Here is an 18,730-nt window from a genome sequence, read left to right as displayed (position 1 = left end):
GGAAACCACAGCCATTGTATCCCGGGATCACCTAAAGAAGTGTCCCGAACAGCTACGGAACCCTGAAGAGGAACAAGAGGACCCTCGACCCGCAGAGGAAAGGGAAGATATGGTTAGTACTGTGCTCGGAGACTTCCCTTGGTCTTGGACTCAAGTCAATGGTGCTGTTGTGGTACCCATCCTCACGTTCCTCCAACCAGCATCCCAAGTGCCTACAGAGACACAGGTAGAACTGGAAGAACAGCCGGTCCAGGAGGCAGAAGGCCCCACACAAGCAGACCAAGAAAATCAACCCTCTGCTTATAGTGAGCCTGCCATACCCCTAGTGAGCCAAAGAGTCCGTAGACGGCTGCCCAGTTTACCCTTGACAGCTCCTATACCCTGTAGCTCAGGACCAATCAACCAGCTCCGTAGGTCCACTAGGGTCACTAGAGGCCAGCTGCCCATACGGTGGAGGATCTAAAATGTTCAAGCTATTTTATTAATGTTTACCTGTTTATTGTTGCTTGTGTATAATTATGTGTTTCTAGTTATTTATAGGAGTCTTTGGTGGATTTACCGGGAATCCTTTGTGCATATAGTTTGAGCGTAACCCAGGACGGACTGAAAGACTGTTAAGGACTCGGGGCAGGACAGACCCCTACCTGGTTACGTCTCCCTGTGTTGGTGAAATGGACACCCTTGTTTTCCTCAAAAGTTACACCCGGCTGCGGACACTCCGTGACCACCTTATGTGTTGTCTCTATTGGAATGTTATTGTTTGCACCTTGCTATGTTTACAAAAGTATGTTTAGTCCCGGAGTACTAACTTTCACTAGGGGGGAATGTGGCACCCCAGGGGTCTGGTCTCCACAGTAATAGCAATGTTATGTCTGAGAGCAGGTGGGAGGTCTCTTGGTCAGGAATCCTATGCATGCCACACCTCCTGCCCAGTCCTGGGAGGGGAAGAACTTCCCCTATATAAAACTGGGGCTGAGGCAGGGTTAGTGAGAAGAGTAGAGAGAAGAAGAGGAGCAGCATAGGAAAGAAAGATCAGGAGCTCAGTGGGAGCAGTGCTAAAAGGAATCAGGGGCTGGCAGCTGAAGAGCTCGCCCTGATTGAAGAGTTACCACCGGACCCGGAGTCCGAGGCTGTGGGGATTAACCCTGACCCAGCAGCAGAAACCGACCGGCAGGGGATTTCAGGTCCTCTGGCCAAGAAACCCGAAGGCACGGTCACACGCGTGGGACCAGCACCGCCGTCGTGGAGCGGAAGCCACTAGAAGGCCCCGAGTCACTGGCCATACGGGTGAGCACCACGCGGTACACTCAGGGACGTGGGCTACCTTTACCCGCCTCTAGCAAGGAAGCCAGAAGAGTACAATTAGTTGGGGAGGCCTACAACTCCGCCTGGCCAAGGGGGATCCCATCTGCTCAAGGACTGACCAGGCCCCGACCGCTAGCCAGTACTCTGGAAGGGTCTATCTTTGTCACCAGTAAAGACCCTGAACTACACCGCATCGTCTCTGAGTGGTTCATGCTACCCCCATCATCCACGACAGCTGCCCTGAGGCCATACCCCTCCCGTTGGGGGTTACACCATCCACGCTGCACCATCCTTCCACCGGCCTCAGCGGTCTGCCCTGCAGTGGCAGCTCCATAGCTGCATTCAACGGGTGGCGTAGTCGTCCTACATCTACTGCTAATATACCGCCACTCAGCTTGACTCCCTGGGCACGGACCGGGTCACCGCCACGAGACTACTACCCCTATCAGATCCGGCTCCGGGTAGGCTCCCGCGTGCGCAACGCTACTCAGCACAGGCCCAGGGGCGCGTCAGTAGCTGTTATTGCTGCAAAATGGGGATCAACTCCATATTGATGCCTATTAGTGATGAGCGAGTATGTTCTGTTAATGTGATGCTCGCAAGCCCTGCCCTGGGAAGATGGGGGATACTCAGAGGCGGGTCAGATGTTGAGGGGATGCAGTCGTGGCCTCGACCCGTTCCGTGCCAAGGGCCGTCACATTGAAAAGGATGTAAGGGCTTTCCGGGTTGAGTGGTAATTGTCGACTATGCCACCTGTGGTGTCTGGTGATGCACCACCAGCGCCGCTACAGTCCGCTGAGGCCCGATGTTGTGGCGGCTAAAATTCTCGCTGCCCCCCACAGGCGGAGCGCGGCCTCAGGGCAGGCAAGGCAGGATAGAGGGGGGGTTAGTAGTGCGGGGAGTGCGGGCACCGCGTCGCGTGGTATGGCGCGTAATGAACAGTCCGGAGGCCATAGGGATGAATTTCCAAGGCTTTACTCACAGTTCTCATAAGCTGCGCAAGGCTTCTCCCTGCTCCTCGCGGAGTCCTGCGGCCACCAGGGACGGGGGTCCGACTACCTCCGAGGAAGTCCAGTATGAGGTAGCATCCCTACACCAGAGTGTTCCTGCACTACAGACTTTACCCCTTCCCGCCTGTGCGTGTGTAGATAGGCCGGGTCTCCCTCTGAGCTCCTCTCAGGTGTACGGCTCGGGTGGCAATTCCTCTCCATCCGAAGCCCGGCGGGATCCTCAGGGCCTAACCGGGCTTTCCCGTCCTGGATGTAGAGTACGAGGTCGGGTGTTGGGGGCCGGTACCCCTCTTGCAGCCGGAATCCCTCTGAATAGATCAGGTAGAAGAGGACAGGTGGCATGCTCCGCTCCGTCTGCATCCTCCCCGGGACCCATTTGCTAGGGAGCCACACTCTAAAGCTCCCGGGCCTTCTCGATCCTGGTCCTTGGTCGGGTTGAGACATTCCTCGTCTGCAACCTCCCTCTCGTCCCATAAATCGGGGTACGAGGGCTGTGTCCCATACCGGAGCAGGCCCACACAGGATCTGCGCTCCCGGAGGGAAGTCACATCACACACACTTCATGACAGCACAGTACGACCACTAAGAAGGACAGGTCCAAACAGGACCAGCTTTGAACCAGCAGAAAGACCAAACAAGAACCAAGATCAAAGATGGCATACTATTAAATATGAAATTAGAAGTGTAACTATCTAACTGTTCCTCCACCCACACCCACTAACTGGTTCCTACCACTTTGTGTTCCCCAGTCTCCCTGTAACCAGGGGAGCAGCACCTAGTGCATACTAGCTCCCTCTGGTGGAAATGTGGTGTTGGATGCTAAAAGCTAGGTAACTACCATCGCACCGGACTTACCTCAGAGGAGCAACACCACACCCCATTAAAGAAGTGCAGCATTCCTGTGGCGGCCGAACCCTCAGGGGCGCCACATTAACCCTTTTGCCGAGTATGCTCGGGTAAGCACCAAGTAGTTACAGCTGCTCGGTTTTATGTTTGAATCATTCCCATGTGCATGATTTGCGACTGTTTGACAGCTTTAATACATGTGAAGAATATCTATTTCTTACACATTCCTCACATGTATTAAAGCTGTCAAACAGTTGCAAATCATGCACACGGGAATGATTCAAACATAACACCGAGCTGCTGTAAATACTGAGTGCTCACCCGAGCATACTCGGCGAAAGGGTTTACAAAACATACTCGCTCATCACTAATGCCTATGGATGTAGAATGGGAGGTCAAAGAAGCTGTAGTTGGTGGAATGTGGAGGGGGGCACATACTTTTGTCCCTATAATCTATCAAAATGTCTGAGCATTCTCTATTCTCACTCTGAAACATATACTGTATTACAAGAACATAACCATGAAGAACCCTGAAGAGTGTTGCTTTCAGTAACCATGTGGGATGATGTAAATTGCATTTAAAGACTGACAATGCCTTTGTAATAAAATATTAAAAAGTACAAGTCTGAAATAATAAGTTCTACAGCTTCATCACATTCTACAGCTTCAGGAAAGCGTGTTCAGAAAGTCAGAAATAGAAGAAAATTATGGATATAAGGAGCACCTGTCATACTAACACAATATCAAAACAGAAACATTCCTGCAGCATGGTAGTAAGGGACATAACGAATTACAAACACAACCGGGCCCATGGAGTCAAGGATTGACAACGCCAGCCCTGTTTTCAGCTGAATTTGCATCGGAGGATGTATTGCGGTGCAGAGATCCACCCGCTCCCTGCACCTCAATAGCTATATCAGAGTTCGGCAGCTGATATCTGCATGTCCGTTGCGGGTGGCTCATAATGTCACTTCCATGCACAGCCCGCCCCTCTGTGCTGGCTATGGAGGAGGAAGGAGAAACTTTCGACGCAATGTCAAGGAAAGGTAAGGAATTTCTTTTTTTTGTGGTTAAATGTGTTTGATGAGAGCGCCTTGAGGAGGATCATTATTTCAGGAAGGGACAGGAGCAGGGAACATTATTACAAGAAGGGGCACAGGTTAGGGGCCATTATTAAAGGACTGGGCCTACGACAGGTGATATTATTACATTATGGGGACATTATTAAAGGATGGGGAACATTCTTACAGGATGGGGACATTATTACAGTACAGGGGCCATTATTAAAATATAGGGGCCAGGATGGGGGACATTATTACAGGATGGGGCACATTAGTACAGGATAGGAGCCAGGACACAGTGACCTTTATTACAGAGGCCCATAGACTGACCAACATGTTGTTGAAGGCCTCAGTCCAAATTTTACACCGGGGTTCATAGGATTCTAGTTGCGCCACTGATTATAGTAGTCAGTTCTTATACATAAGGAGGAGGAGGAGTCCTGAGGAGATAATTTGCATATTCCCACTGCATTTTGGGGTAAGTGAAGTGTCTCCGCGAGCTCAAAGAACACTGGATTTTGGCTGTTGGAGCTGAAAAGAGGACATCGGTAAACCAGGGGAGGAGTCCTGAGGAGATAATTTGCATATTCCCACTGCATTTTGGGGTAAGTGAAGAGTCTCCGCGAGCTCAAAGAACACTGGATTTTGGCTGTTGGAGCTGAAAAGAGGACATCGGTAAACCGCGCGCCGCATTTTGAAGCATTTTTCACTGTTTTCAGAACATTAACAGTAAGAACATGGAAGAGTCCAGGAGCCATTTGGTGAGCTGCATATCCTGCTACATGTTCACAGACTTGCCAGTGGAAAAGCCAAACTTCACATGCCAGAAATGCAAGCTTGTGTCCCTGTTGGAGGAAAAGTTGCGAAATCTAGAAGAGAGGTTAACTACCTTGAAAATCATTAAGGAAGGTGAAGAGTTCTTAGACAGAGCAGAATTATCTCTTCATGATTCAGAAAGAGAAGAAATTCGAACTGCACCTGATGAAACAGAGGAATGGAAGCATGTGACCCACAGAAGCAGGAGGATCGAGAGGCAGTCAGCACCCATACTGCTCAGGAACCAGTACCAGGCTCTCACGCAGGAGAACCATGAAGAAATACAGCAAGATAAGACTTTGCCAGCAATGAATAACCTTGTAAGCCCTCAGAATCCTCCTGGATGGAGAAAGAAGAATGTTGTGAAGAAAAAACAGAGAGTGGTGGTCATGGGGGATTCCCTGTTAAGAGGAACAGAGGCCGCTATCTGCAGACCAGACATAACCTCAAGAGAAATGTGCTGTCTTCCTGGAGCAAAAATTAAAGATGTGTCTGACAGGATATCAAGACTCTTCAGACCTACAGATCACTACCCATTTCTGCTAATACATGTGGGGACAAATGACACCGCAAGAAAGGACCTGGAAACCATCTGCAGTGACTTTGAAGACTTAGGCAAGAAAGTGAAAGAATTGGGAGCGCAGGTGGTCTTCTCATCCATCCTCCCAGTGGATGACCATGGAACAATGAGGTGGAATAAGATTCTACAGGTGAACAACTGGCTACGTCGATGGTGCCGTCAACAAGGATTTGGATTTCTGGATCACGGAATGAATTACCTATACGATGGACTACTTGCTAGAGATGGGGTGCACCTTACGAAGACTGGAAAACATGTATTTGGAAGTCGCCTTGCTACACTCATCAGGAGAGCTTTAAACTAGAACAATGTGGGAAGGGAAGCAAAAGGCCAGAAAAAGCTATACAGCTGACAAATACTATTGAGATCTCTGCTACTGGAAGTGGAAAGAAAAACAAAGACAAAAAAATCTAAATAAAAATATGGGAGGAAGAGAAACCAATCACAAACTAAAATGTTTTTATACAAATGCACAAAGCATGGGCAACAAATAAGGAGAATTGGAACTACTAATGCAGGAAAAGAAATATGATGTCATTGGAATCACTGAAACTTGGTGGGACGATACACATGATTGGAATAAAAGGCTAAAAGGATACAACTTATTTGCAAGAAACAGACTTGATAAACGAGGAGGAGGTGTCGCATTGTATGTTAGAAAAGCGTATATCTGCACAGAGATTGAAGCTTCAGAGACTGGGAGTTCTGTGGAAACTGTTTGGGTAAGAATACAAGGAGAGAACAACGGAAAGGACACCATTGTAGGCATTTACTACAGGCCACCTGGGCAAGCTGAAGATATGGATGAACTCTTTATGTATCAAATGACCAAGTTCTCCAAAAAATATGACGTAGTGGTCATGGGAGATTTCAACTATCCAGACATTTGTTGGGAATCTCTCTCAAGTAAAACTAACAGGTCAAGCAAATTCTTATCCTCTCTTGCTGACAACTTTATCTTCCAAAAGGTAGGGGAGAAAACAAGGGGATCTGCTACTTTGGATCTAATCCTTATAAACAGAGAGGAAATGGTTGAGGAGGTAAAGGTGGCTGGGACCCTAGGAGGCAGTGATCATGCTATTATAGAATTTTGGATAACTAGAGGAGGAAGACATGTGAAGACTCAAACTTCAAGGTTAGATTTTAGAAAGGCAGATTTTAAGAGACTCAGAAAGAGAATAGGAGGGATCCAATGGCTGGATGTCCTTAAGGACAAAAATGTCCAGGAAGGATGGGAAATTTTTAAAAATGAGATTCTCAAAGCACAATCGTTAACAATCCCAAAAAGTAGGAAGAATGGGAAGCATTTAAGGAAACCAGGATGGATGAACACAGAACTTAAACACATGCTAAAAAGAAAGAAAGAAATGTTTATTAAATGGAAAGAGGGAGGCATATCTAAAGAAGATTATAATGCTGTCTGCAGATCCTGCAGGGCATGTATCAGGATAGCTAAAGCTGACAATGAATTAAGGCTTGCAAGAGATGTCAAAAGCAATAAAAAAGGATTTTGGGGGTATGTCAAAAGTAAAAGAAAAGTCAAAGATGCTATAGGATTTTTACAGGATGAAAATGGAGAAATGGTAAGAGAGGATGTTGAGAAGGCCGAACTTTTTAATTCCTATTTTGCATCTGTTTTCTCTCAGAAAGAAAATGTAACATCAACTGATCTTCACTGTCCTTTTAAAGGAATAGAAGAATCCAAGTTATCTGTAAACAGAAAGATTGTGAGGGAATATTTAGCTAACATAAATGAGTTCAAGTCTCCAGGTCCAGATGAATTACACCCCAGAGTACTGAAGGAGATCGTAGAAGAAATTTTAGAACCACTCTCCATAATCTTTGAAAATTCTTGGAGAACAGGAGAAGTCCCAGAAGACTGGAGAAGAGAAAATGTTGTTCCTATCTTCAAAAAGGGGAAGAAGGTGGACCCAGGGAACTATAGGCCGGTGAATCTGACTTCTATACCAGGAAAGATCTTTGAACAAATTATTAAACAACATGTATGTAAGTACATGGATAAGAATGAAGTGATTAACCAGAGTCAGCATGGGTTTGTAACTAACAAGTCATGTCAGACTAACTTAATTTCCTTCTATGACAGAATCACTGACTGGGTGGATCAGGGAAATGCTGTAGATATAGTATATCTTGACTTCAGCAAAGCATTTGACAAAGTATCTCACACCATCCTTATTGGAAAAATGACCAAGTATGCAATGGACCAGGCAACTGTTAGGTGGATTCATAACTGGCTTAGTGATCGAACTCAAAGGGTGGTTGTAAATGGCTTCACATCCAGCTGGATGAATGTCTCAAGTGGGGTACCACAGGGCTCTGTCCTGGGACCTGTATTGTTCAACATCTTCATCAATGATTTAGATGAAGGAATTGAGGGTAAACTGATTAAATTTGCTGATGACACAAAGCTAGGAGGGATAGCTAATACTAGAGAAGAGAGAGAGAGGATTCAAAAAGACCTAAATAAACTGGAGCAGTGGGCTGCAACCAACAGAATGTTTTTTAACAGGGAAAAATGCAAAGTACTATATCTGGGCAATAAAAATGAAAAAAGCATATACAGAATGGGAGGAATAGAGTTAAGCAACAGTACATGTGAAAAAGACTTAGGTATACTAATAGATCATAGACTGAACATGAGTCAACAGTGTGATGCAGCAGCAAAAAAGGCAAATACAATTCTGGGATGTATTAACAGAAGCATACAGTCTAGATCACGTGAAGTCATTATCGGTCTTTACTCCTCTTTGGTCAGACCTCATCTGGAATACTGTGTACAGTTTTGGGCACCACATTTTAAAAAAGACATAGACAAACTGGAACAAGTTCAGAGAAGAGCGACCAGAATGGTGACTGGTCTGCAAACCATGTCCTATGAGGAACGGTTGCAGGATTTGGGAATGTTTAGCTTGCAAAAAAGAAGACTGAGAGGAGACTTAATAGCTGTCTACAAATATGTCAAGGGCTGTCACATTGTAGAAGGATCATCTTTATTCTCATTTGCACAAGGAAAGACTAGAAGCAATGGGATGAAACTAAATGGGAGGAGACACAGATTAGATATTAGAAAAAACTTTTTGACAGTTAGGGTGATTAATGAGTGGAACAGGCTGCCACGAGAGGTGGTGAGTTCCCCTTCAATGGACGTCTTCAAACAGAGGCTGGACAGACATCTGTCTGAGATGATTTAGTGAATCCTGCTTTGAGCAGGGGGTTGGACCAGATGACCCAGGAGGTCCCTTCCAACTCTACCATTCTATGATTCTATGATAATGCATTGGACAGGGGTGTCTAGAGCCCACCAGTAAAATTACATGAAAATATTACTCTTTCACTTTTTGTCCTTCAGGATGAAGTGCTTGATTTTTCTCATTGAAGTATTCCATTCTTTTTTTTTTTTTTTTTACATTTTCCCCTTAACTCCTTCATGACATACATGCTGCATCATGCCATGACTGAGGCAAGATGGGTGCTGCCTCTGACAGATCATCCCTACACTTCATTATGGTACAGCCCCTCACTCGTCGGCGATCACTGTGATTGGCCGGTCTATTCTGACTAGCCCATCACAGCATTTTAACAATTGAGTAAGGCTGTGCCCACGATGCGTTTTTTTAAGCGTTTCCGTAGCGGCAATTCCGCTGCAGAAACGCTTAAAAAATGTTTGGTAAAAGGTCTGCCATGTTCACCAATGATAATCCGCATGTGCTGTGCACATGCTGCGGAAATTTCTGCTGCGGATTATCATTGCGGAAAAAAACGCAGCACTACCAATTATTTTGCGGAAGCGCTGCGTTTTTACCGCCATTGACTTGCATGTAATCCGCATCACTGGATCTGTACATGCGGATTACATGCTTTTCAATGTGCGGATGGTACCCGGGTCTGGAGAAGAGGAGACTCTCCTCAGGACCCGGGTACCATAGAACCTGTAAAAAAAAGAATAAAATAAAAAATAAACATTATACTTACCTTCTGATGGCTCCTTTGTCTCTGTCCTGGCTTGCCGGCAGATCGCAGTGGACTCAAGGACCTGCCATGACATCATTTACAGTAGTCATGTGATGGGTCACGCGACAGCTGACGTCGGCAGGTCCTTTCAGTGTACCACGAGTTGCCGGCATGCCAGGACGCATCGAATAAAGATACCGGGGGCCATCAGAAGGTAAGTATAGATTTATTTTTTAACAATCTTTCGGTCACACTATATAAATCCATGCCGGCTGCATGGATTTATATAGTGTGACCAAGTTGTCAAGCACTTTCGAAGTGATGCTAAAATCGCTTGGAGAGCGCTTGTCAACCCACATGCGGGAATGCGTGTGAAGAACGCTTCACTTCCGCTTGTCCCTGGCAGGAAAAACGCATGTACAATCCGCATGTACAATCCGCATGTACAATCCGCATGTACAATCCGCATGCGTTTTTTCTGCCAGGGAAATGCAGAAACACTCAGGAAAAAATCCGGAGCATTTCTGCATCGTGGGCACATAGACTTAAAAAGAAAAAAAAAACAATGGGACACGCTGTGATTGACAGCACTGATCACAGCAGTCAAAATGGATGGGGTGATCGCATCTGTTTATTAACCCGTTTGGCGCCGTTTGGCTGATCAATAGTTACTGACTAGTGATGAGCGGGTATGTTTTGTTACAGCTGCTCGTGATATGTTTGACTCACTCCCGTGTGCATGATTTGCGACTGTTTGACAGCTTTAATACATGTGAGGAATGTCTATTTCTTACACATTCCTCACATGTATTAAAACTGTCAAATAGTGATGAGCGAGTATGTTTTGTTAACCCTTTCGTCTAGTATGCTCGGGCGATCACTGAGTAGTTACAGCTGCTCGATGTTATGTTTGAATCACTCCCGTGTGCATGATTTGTGACTGTTTGACAGTTTTATTACATGGGAGGAATGTCTATTTCTTACACATTCCTCACATGTATTAAAGCTGTCAAACAGTCGCAAATCATGCACACGGGAGCGATTCAAACATATCACCGAGCAGCTGTAACTACTCAGTGATTGCCTGAGCATACTCGACGAAGAGGTTAACAAAACATACTCGCTCATCACTATTACTGACCAATCGGCGCCAAAGATTTAATTGAAAATGATGATCGCCGCTCTGCCTGACATATTCCCTTCAGATCTGGGGTGCAGAGTGGTTGTAGACCCCATCTGTATTACCTGAGAGAGATACTTCATTGGTGGACAGTGCATCCCTCCTTCGATCTATCTCCTGCGATCCTATGCTGTGCTGTATGCTGTTTGTGTGACCTACCTGTGATCTCAGCAGCAGTTCCCAATCCCGGTTCCAGTTTCCCCTCATCTGCCAACTCCCATCATTCCTGCCCCCAACCCTCCTCACTCCCCTATTGCATATTTGGCGCACTTTATTTTTTGGCGCCTTTTACGTGTGTGCGTCCCGTGCCCACAACCCAATTGCATTTTGCGCTGAGCATTCGTGCTCAATTTTTAATGCATTTAGGTTGCTTGCATTTTTTCGAAAATACACAGAGTAAAAAAAATCACCAAAAACTCATCGTGGGAACATTGCTTTAGAGTTAAAAAGCCCAAGCGTGGAGGGGATTGGAAAAAGCTGTCCTGAAAAAAGAAACCTTTTCGACCATGAACTTAAACACCAGGATGCCGTTTGGCTTAAATTATCGAAATGATCTTATGTATATTTTTTATTTAAGTATCTACAGTATGTGTTGTCCTTTATCTTTTTTTGTGTTTATATACACATGATTCACATGTTTATATATGTGATCAATGTCGGACTGGGAAGCCAAGGGCCCACCAGTAACATTGACTTTGGGGGGAGCCCACTTATCACCTGCATGCAAATATTACACTATCCACATTCATAAATTTCGCTATGCCTGTATATAATATTAAACTGGGTAGTTTGGAAAATGAGTGATGATATGCTGCTTTTTTCTGTACCTAATGAATCAAGTGAATTATGCCAGTACTGCCCATACAGTGGGGTTGGGGGCTCATGTCTGAATAGGGGCCCACTGGGGATTCCCCTGTTCCCCTATGGGCCAGTCCGAGCCTGTATATGATTCACATTTTGCATATATTTAATCTGATTAAAGGAAGGAAGTGTCTAATGGTCTTTAAATGATCGAGGAACATATCAGTGCATGTTTTGATTAAGACTGCTAAGTCGAAACGCGTCAACATGTTCCAATGTCTTGCTTTGATGATTTTTTAATAGATTACTAATAATATGTGTATTTTTTTTTCAGATATCAGGTTTTTTATTTTTTCCCTTTTTGTCTCACATACTATACAGTACACCAGTATTCCGTATGGCCATGACAAGGACACGATTTCAAGAAATCCCAAATTTTTTACATTCTAATGCCATGTGAAAAGCAAAATTGTGGTACAAAAAGCTGGCCTTGCACATTGCACAGATGCCAATGTACAATGCTTTTGTGCTTTTTCAATGTGCATCCAATACGGGGACCTTCCTTCAGTTTCAGGAGTTAGTTATCAAGCCCCTAATGTTTGGGAGTCAGGAAGCTGAGGTCCCAGTACTTCTGAAACTGATGGTGCCCGTATCGTACCAGGTCAACCTTTTCCCTGTGAGTTTCCCCAAACTGCAAGAAAGGGAAGAACGCAAAAAAGGTGCAGAGTACGCTACAAGAGGGGAATCTGAAAGGACACAATTCACCATTATGAAACCTGCCCTGAGAAACCAGACCTTTGCATTAAGGATTGCTTCAAAGTGTACCACATGTCCATGAATTGATAAAATTTGGTTTTACCCTGTTAACACAACACCTTTTGTAGTCTGATGTACTCCGCACAACTTACACATACCACCATATTATTAATTTCTGCACCAGTAAAACCAAAGCATTATTATTATTATTACTATAATTATACGGCTGGATAATTCCTTGAGGGGTTTAGTTTCCTAGATGGGGTCATTTGTAGAGGGTTTCCACTGCTTAGGCACATCGAGGGCTTTCTAAACGCGACATGGTACCAGCACACCATTCAATCAAAGTTTTCACTCCAAAACGTTTCTCACCACAAAAAGGTATCGGAATAATCAGGAGAAATTGCACAACAAATTTTGGGGTCCATTTTATCCTGCTATCCTTGTGAAAATTAAAAAATGTGTGGCTAAAGCAACATTCTTGTGGGAAAAATATGATTTTTTATTTTCACAGCTCAACATTATAAAATTATGTGAAGCACTTTGGGGTTCAAGGTGCTCACCATACATCTAGATACATTCTTTGAGGGGAGTATTTTCAAAAATGGGGTCAACTGTGGGGGGTTTCCACTGTTTAGGCACAACAGGAGCTTTGCAAACACAACATGGTGTCCACTATTAAGTCCAGCCAATTTTGCATTCCAAAAGTCAATTAGTGCTCCTTCCCCTTTCAAGCCATGCCGTGCGCCCATACAGTCATTTTCCACCAAAAGTGAGTTATTGGCATACTCAGGAGAAATTGCACAACAAATTGTATGGTCCATTTTCTTCTGTTACCCTTGTGAATGTACAAAATTTGGGGTGAAAGCAACATTTTTATGGGAAAAAGTAAAATTTTCATTTTTCCTTCCATATTGCTTTAATTCCTGTGAAGCATCTAAAGGTTTAAAAACTTCTTGAATGTGATTTTGAGCACTTTGAGGGGTGCAGTTTTTAAAATGTTGTCACTTTTCTGTATTTTTCTGTCATATAAGTCCCACAAAGTCATTTCAAATGTGATGTGGTTCCTTAAAAAAAAATTGGTTTTGTAAATTTTGTTGGAAAAATGAAAAATTGCTGATAAACTTTTAAACCTTCTAACTTCCTAACAAAAAAAATATGTTTAAAAAATGATTGTGATGTAAAGTAGATACCATATGTGGTAAATGTTATTTATTAACCATTTTGTGTGATATAATTATCTGGTTTAAGGGCATAAAAAATAAAATTTGAAAATTGAGAAATTTTCAAAAGTTTCTCCAAAATTCAGATATTTCCACAAATAAAGGCAAAAAATATCAACCAAAATGTTACCACTAGCATGGAGTACAACGTGTCATGAAAAACCAATCTCCGAATCACTTGGAAATGTTGAAGCATTCCAGACTTATTACCTCGTAAAGTGACACTGGTCAGAACTGTAAAATTTGGCCTGGTCAGGAAGGTAAAAGCAGGCTTCAGTGTGAAGGGTTTAATGTTGTCATATAAGGGCTTATTTTTTTAATGTCACTAATTGGTGATGCATATATTTAATTCAAAAATATTTTAATCTTTTTATGAGAATTGGGTAAAAAAAAAGGAAATTCGCTCATGTTTTGCTTTTTTTCTTACAGAATTCATAGGTCATTTTGACTGCAGCGTTGCCATGTATGTCTAGTTTATTTCATGCTTTATTACTTCTGCATAATGAAAATATGTATTCAAAAATATATCTTTTTAGGTCTCTGAATTCGAAAACCCATAACTTTTTTACATTTCTATGTAGCTGTAAGAGGGCTTGTTTTTATGTTATAGTGCATAGTGTATTGTTATACTGTTTCTTAACACTATTTTGGGGTACATTTATTATTTTCATTAACTTGTTACATGTAATTAGGGGATATTGCAATCTAAATATTGAATATTAGCATTATCAGATAAATTGAAAAAAATGCCACTGCTCTAAAATATCCTCTTAAATGTACCAAAGGGTTATGGCCAATTTGGGGGCAAACCAACAGGGTCCACAACTAATAAGTTTATTACCTAAAAGGGATAGGTTTAAAATATGTTGCGGAGAATCCTGCAGTCTGGCCCGTATTGGTCAATCCGGACTACACAAATACATAAATGCATGTGCATAAACATATAATGTCACTCTATATGCCCAAGGGAATATGCCAAAGACAATACCTCACTGGTTCTAGTATGTAAACCAATTAAGTGACCGCAAATAGTTGATTAAATAAAGAAAAAATACAGTATATGAAGAAAAAAAGCAATATTAAAATATAACCAGTGAGGTTTACATGGAAATAACCAACTTTGTATATATAGCCTATAAATATTTTCAATGTAGGATTAAACACATGTCCACTGATGTTATTCAGTGACAGTCCATGAGGAGGATCGTAGGATCTATATAATGTGTCCGGGTCAACTCATTGTGTTGGCGTTCTTGTGTCCGATGCTTGAACAGCCCACACTGGACGCCTGACTGTGGTAGTAGCGGTGCATGCACAAAGGGAGCCCCGGCCGGTGGCTTGCCTGCGGCTCAGCTTACCGCATGTGAAAGGAGCACCACGGCGTGTGACGTCATATGCAGAGGGACAGAGGCTCTGTGCTTCCAGACCAATCCCTTACGTGTTTTGGAGGTCTCAGGATGTTAGTTTTATACTACCTGGTTCTGGAGTTGGAGGTGTTGGTTGTTTGAGGGGGCGTTCGGAGTGTTATTCTAAAGACTGTTGCTTGGTTATTTGTCTTTGTGCATATCCTCATCCTCTCCTATTTGTTTTTTTTCTCTTACTTCCTGGTGTTCCACTCTGTTGTTTGTGAGTGCATATTTGCATGATTGGCATTTCATTTATCCCTGTATGTCTTCACTTGTTAGTCTGTGTTGTGTATTCTTATACACTACAACTCCCCACTTCTCTGAGTTGGTGAGGGGACAGTTTAGGGTTGATTTAGGAGCTCAGCAAGGTTTGTGGCCCAGGCACCTTCACGATTAGAAGCAATCCGGAGAGCAGGGATAAAGGGATAGCAGTAGGGATAAAGAAGGAGCACCTAGCCCCCGGATATCAGACAACAGAGCCATGACACAGTGGATATACCATATTTTGCAGACAATAAAATGCACCAGACCATAAGACGCACCACAAATTTTGACAACCCACCTCTTCAAGAAAGCTTACAGCCTGCAATGACCCTTCTGCCACCTCAACACCACCGAAGCTGCCTCAATCTCCTACCCTACTGTCTCCTTCCCCTTTATCCTGTAGACTCTAAGCCCACAAGAGAAGGGCCCTCTCTCGTCTTTACCTATCTATCATTGTTAGTTTGTTCACCAAAGTTTATATTTGAATCTTTTATATAACATTAGTAGTATTATAAAAGTTATATTCTTGTACATAGGGGCAGTATTATAGTAGTTATATTCTTGTACATAGGGGCAGTATTATAGTAGTTATATTCTTGTATATAGGAGCAGTATTATAGTAGTTATGTTTTTGTAAATAGGAGCAGTATTATAACAGTCATATTCCAATGTATTGGTGGCAGTATTATAGTAGTTATATTCTTGTACATACGAGGCAGTATTATAGTAGTTATATTCTTGTACATAGGAGGCAGTATTATAGTAGTTATATTCTTGTACATAGGAGGCAGTATTATAGTAGTTATATTCTTGTACATGGGAGGAAGTTTTATACTATTTATATTTTTGTACATAGGAGGCAGTATTATAGTAGTTATATTCTTGTACATAGGGGCAGTATTATAGTAGTTATATTCTTGTACATAGGGTGCAATATTATAGTAGTTATACTCTTGTACATAGGGTGCAATATTATAGTAGTTATATTCTCATACATAGTAGCAGTATTATAGTAGTTATATTCTTGTACATAGGGGGCAGTATTATAGTAGTTATATTCTTGTGCATAGGAGCAGTATTATAGTAGTTATATTCTTGTGCATAGGAGCAGTATTATAGTAGTTATATTGTTGTACATAGGGGGCAGTATTATAGTAGTTATATTCTTGTACATAGGGGCAGTATTATAGTAGTTATATTCTTGTACATAGGGTGCAATATTATAGTAGTTATATTCTTGTACATAGGGGCAGTATTATAGTAGTTATATTCTTGTGCATAGGTGGGCAGTACTATAGTAGTTATATTATTTCAAAGATGGGGCAGTATTATAGTATTTATATTCTTGTACATAGGAGCAGTATTATAGTAGAAAAACATACAAAAAAGTTAATGTCTGCTCACCACTTCCTGGAGCGCACGAATCCTGCTGTGCGGCTAGTTTTCAGAACTTAGAAAGGAATAAGTCCAGCGCTATAAGTCCATTAAAAATCCATTCTTCATTTATTTCATAGCTTCAAATAGTGTAAAATCCTTTAAGTCACAGTCCAGACATTAAAAACATACGCGTTTCGATGCAAAGCAGTGCGTCTTAATCATTGACAAGGATCTGATGGCAAACTGAACATTTTAAACTAGTTCACCATTCAGTCCCCACTCACCAGATCCAGCCACTAGATGGAAACAGCTGTGCAGAGAAACCTGGCAGGGGATTAACCCCTTACAGACTGAAAACACACATTACGTCAAATATGCATTTCTCTATTCATAGTGGTAAATCAGATCCTGTCTGATATTGATACCATGTGGTACCCTAGTGTTCAGCTGGTAGATCCACCAGGTTTCCCGGCTTATTAGTTTTCTTTTGACATCACCACCCTAGGATTGAATTTTAACCCTTTCTATGCCTGACACTTCAAAAGAAGACACATCACCTCCATGGCTATTAATGAAATGTTTGGAAATTGCTGAACTTTTATTAATGATTTTGCTGATGGCGTCTGAGAGGTGACGTCTTATCTTGATTTTCAGATTCCCCCCTGTACAGCCTACATATTGAAGGTCACACAGACCGCATCGCACAGTATACACCACGTTGCTTGTGTTGCAGTTTATGCATGAATTGATCATATATTCTTTTTTATTTGCACAAGAGACAAATGTTTTAGTATTCTTCATATACTTTCAGCAGGTGCATATATTGTGCCCGCACTTGTTTTTTTTATAATTACTGTATTTATCCAAGTGACTGGATAGAATCTTCAAAGACCGGTCGTGGAGCAGCGACGGGTACAAGGACTCGACGTCGCAGGCAATAAAAATACAATTCTCAGACAGCCTAAAACCATCAAGTGATGAGATAAGATGTTTAGAGTCTGTTATGTATCCTGGGATTTGTTGCACTAAAGGCTGTAGATACATGCCAAGCAAGGCACTCAGTTTTTCTCCCACACTCCCTATTCCGGACACAATTGGCCTCAAAGGTGGAGGAAAAATATCCTTATGAATTTTTGGAAGGGAGTGCAGGATTGGAATAATAGGGCACTCTACATATAGATCTTCTGATAATTTTGGGGTAATTGCCCCCAATGCTAAAGGAAACGTTTGAAAAAGCCAAAGATGAGGGCCGTGTCAGACTGACAGGAAGGGGTTACTCCAAGTGGATGTTAGACAGGGCTGAAAACATAATCAGCCACAAAGACAGAGCAGAGATGCTGAAAGAAACAGGAGAAAGGAAAAAATGTCACAAACATAGATAAAAACGAAGGAGTAGTTTTTTCTACCATATATAGTCCACACTTCTCAAATATTACTAACATTATTAAAAAAAAGATTACCTATATTATATCAAGATAAAAAATCTAGAGAAAATCCTGACAAATCCTGTGAAATTTATTGCAAAAAAAGCTTCCACTTTAGGAGATATTCTGTCTCCCAGCCTCTATCTCAATGATAACAATAATAAAAAGGAGAATTGGCTCAATACTACAGGGTCATACAAGTGCGGGCACAATATATTGCTGTAAGAAGGAAACTTGATTTTACAAACTTTAAGCCAGAAAGTATTGTGTTTTTCATGGAGTTATTGGAGATGGTACTTACTAATAACTATTTTATGTTTGGTGATGAGTATTACATGCAACGACACGGGACCGCGATGGGTGCCAATATGGCACCCGCTTATGCAAATTTAATGATGGGCATGTCGGAGGAGGAGCTTGTCTATGTGGCGCCTCTTTTCTCACTGGTGTTGAGATGGTGGCGCTACATAGACGACATCTTCCTCCGGTGGAAAGGCACTGAGCAAGAGTTGTTGAATTTTTTTAACTTTATCAATACTATTGACAGTGATATCAAGTTTTCATTGGTCTACTCGGCACAGAAAATCCAGTTTTTGGATGTTCTTGTTAGTTATAGGGAAGGTAGATTTTGCACTACTCTTTTTTCGAAACCGACGGATAAAAACAACATTCTAAAATTTGAAAGTAATCATCCTAGAAAGATGGTAAA

The sequence above is a fragment of the Phyllobates terribilis genome, unplaced genomic scaffold, assembly GCF_046119375.1.
Source record: "Phyllobates terribilis strain yellow unplaced genomic scaffold, ASM4611937v1 Scaffold_1__5_contigs__length_1240528914, whole genome shotgun sequence".
Classification (NCBI taxonomy): Eukaryota; Metazoa; Chordata; class Amphibia; order Anura; family Dendrobatidae; genus Phyllobates; species Phyllobates terribilis.
This window is presented reverse-complemented; position numbering follows the sequence as displayed.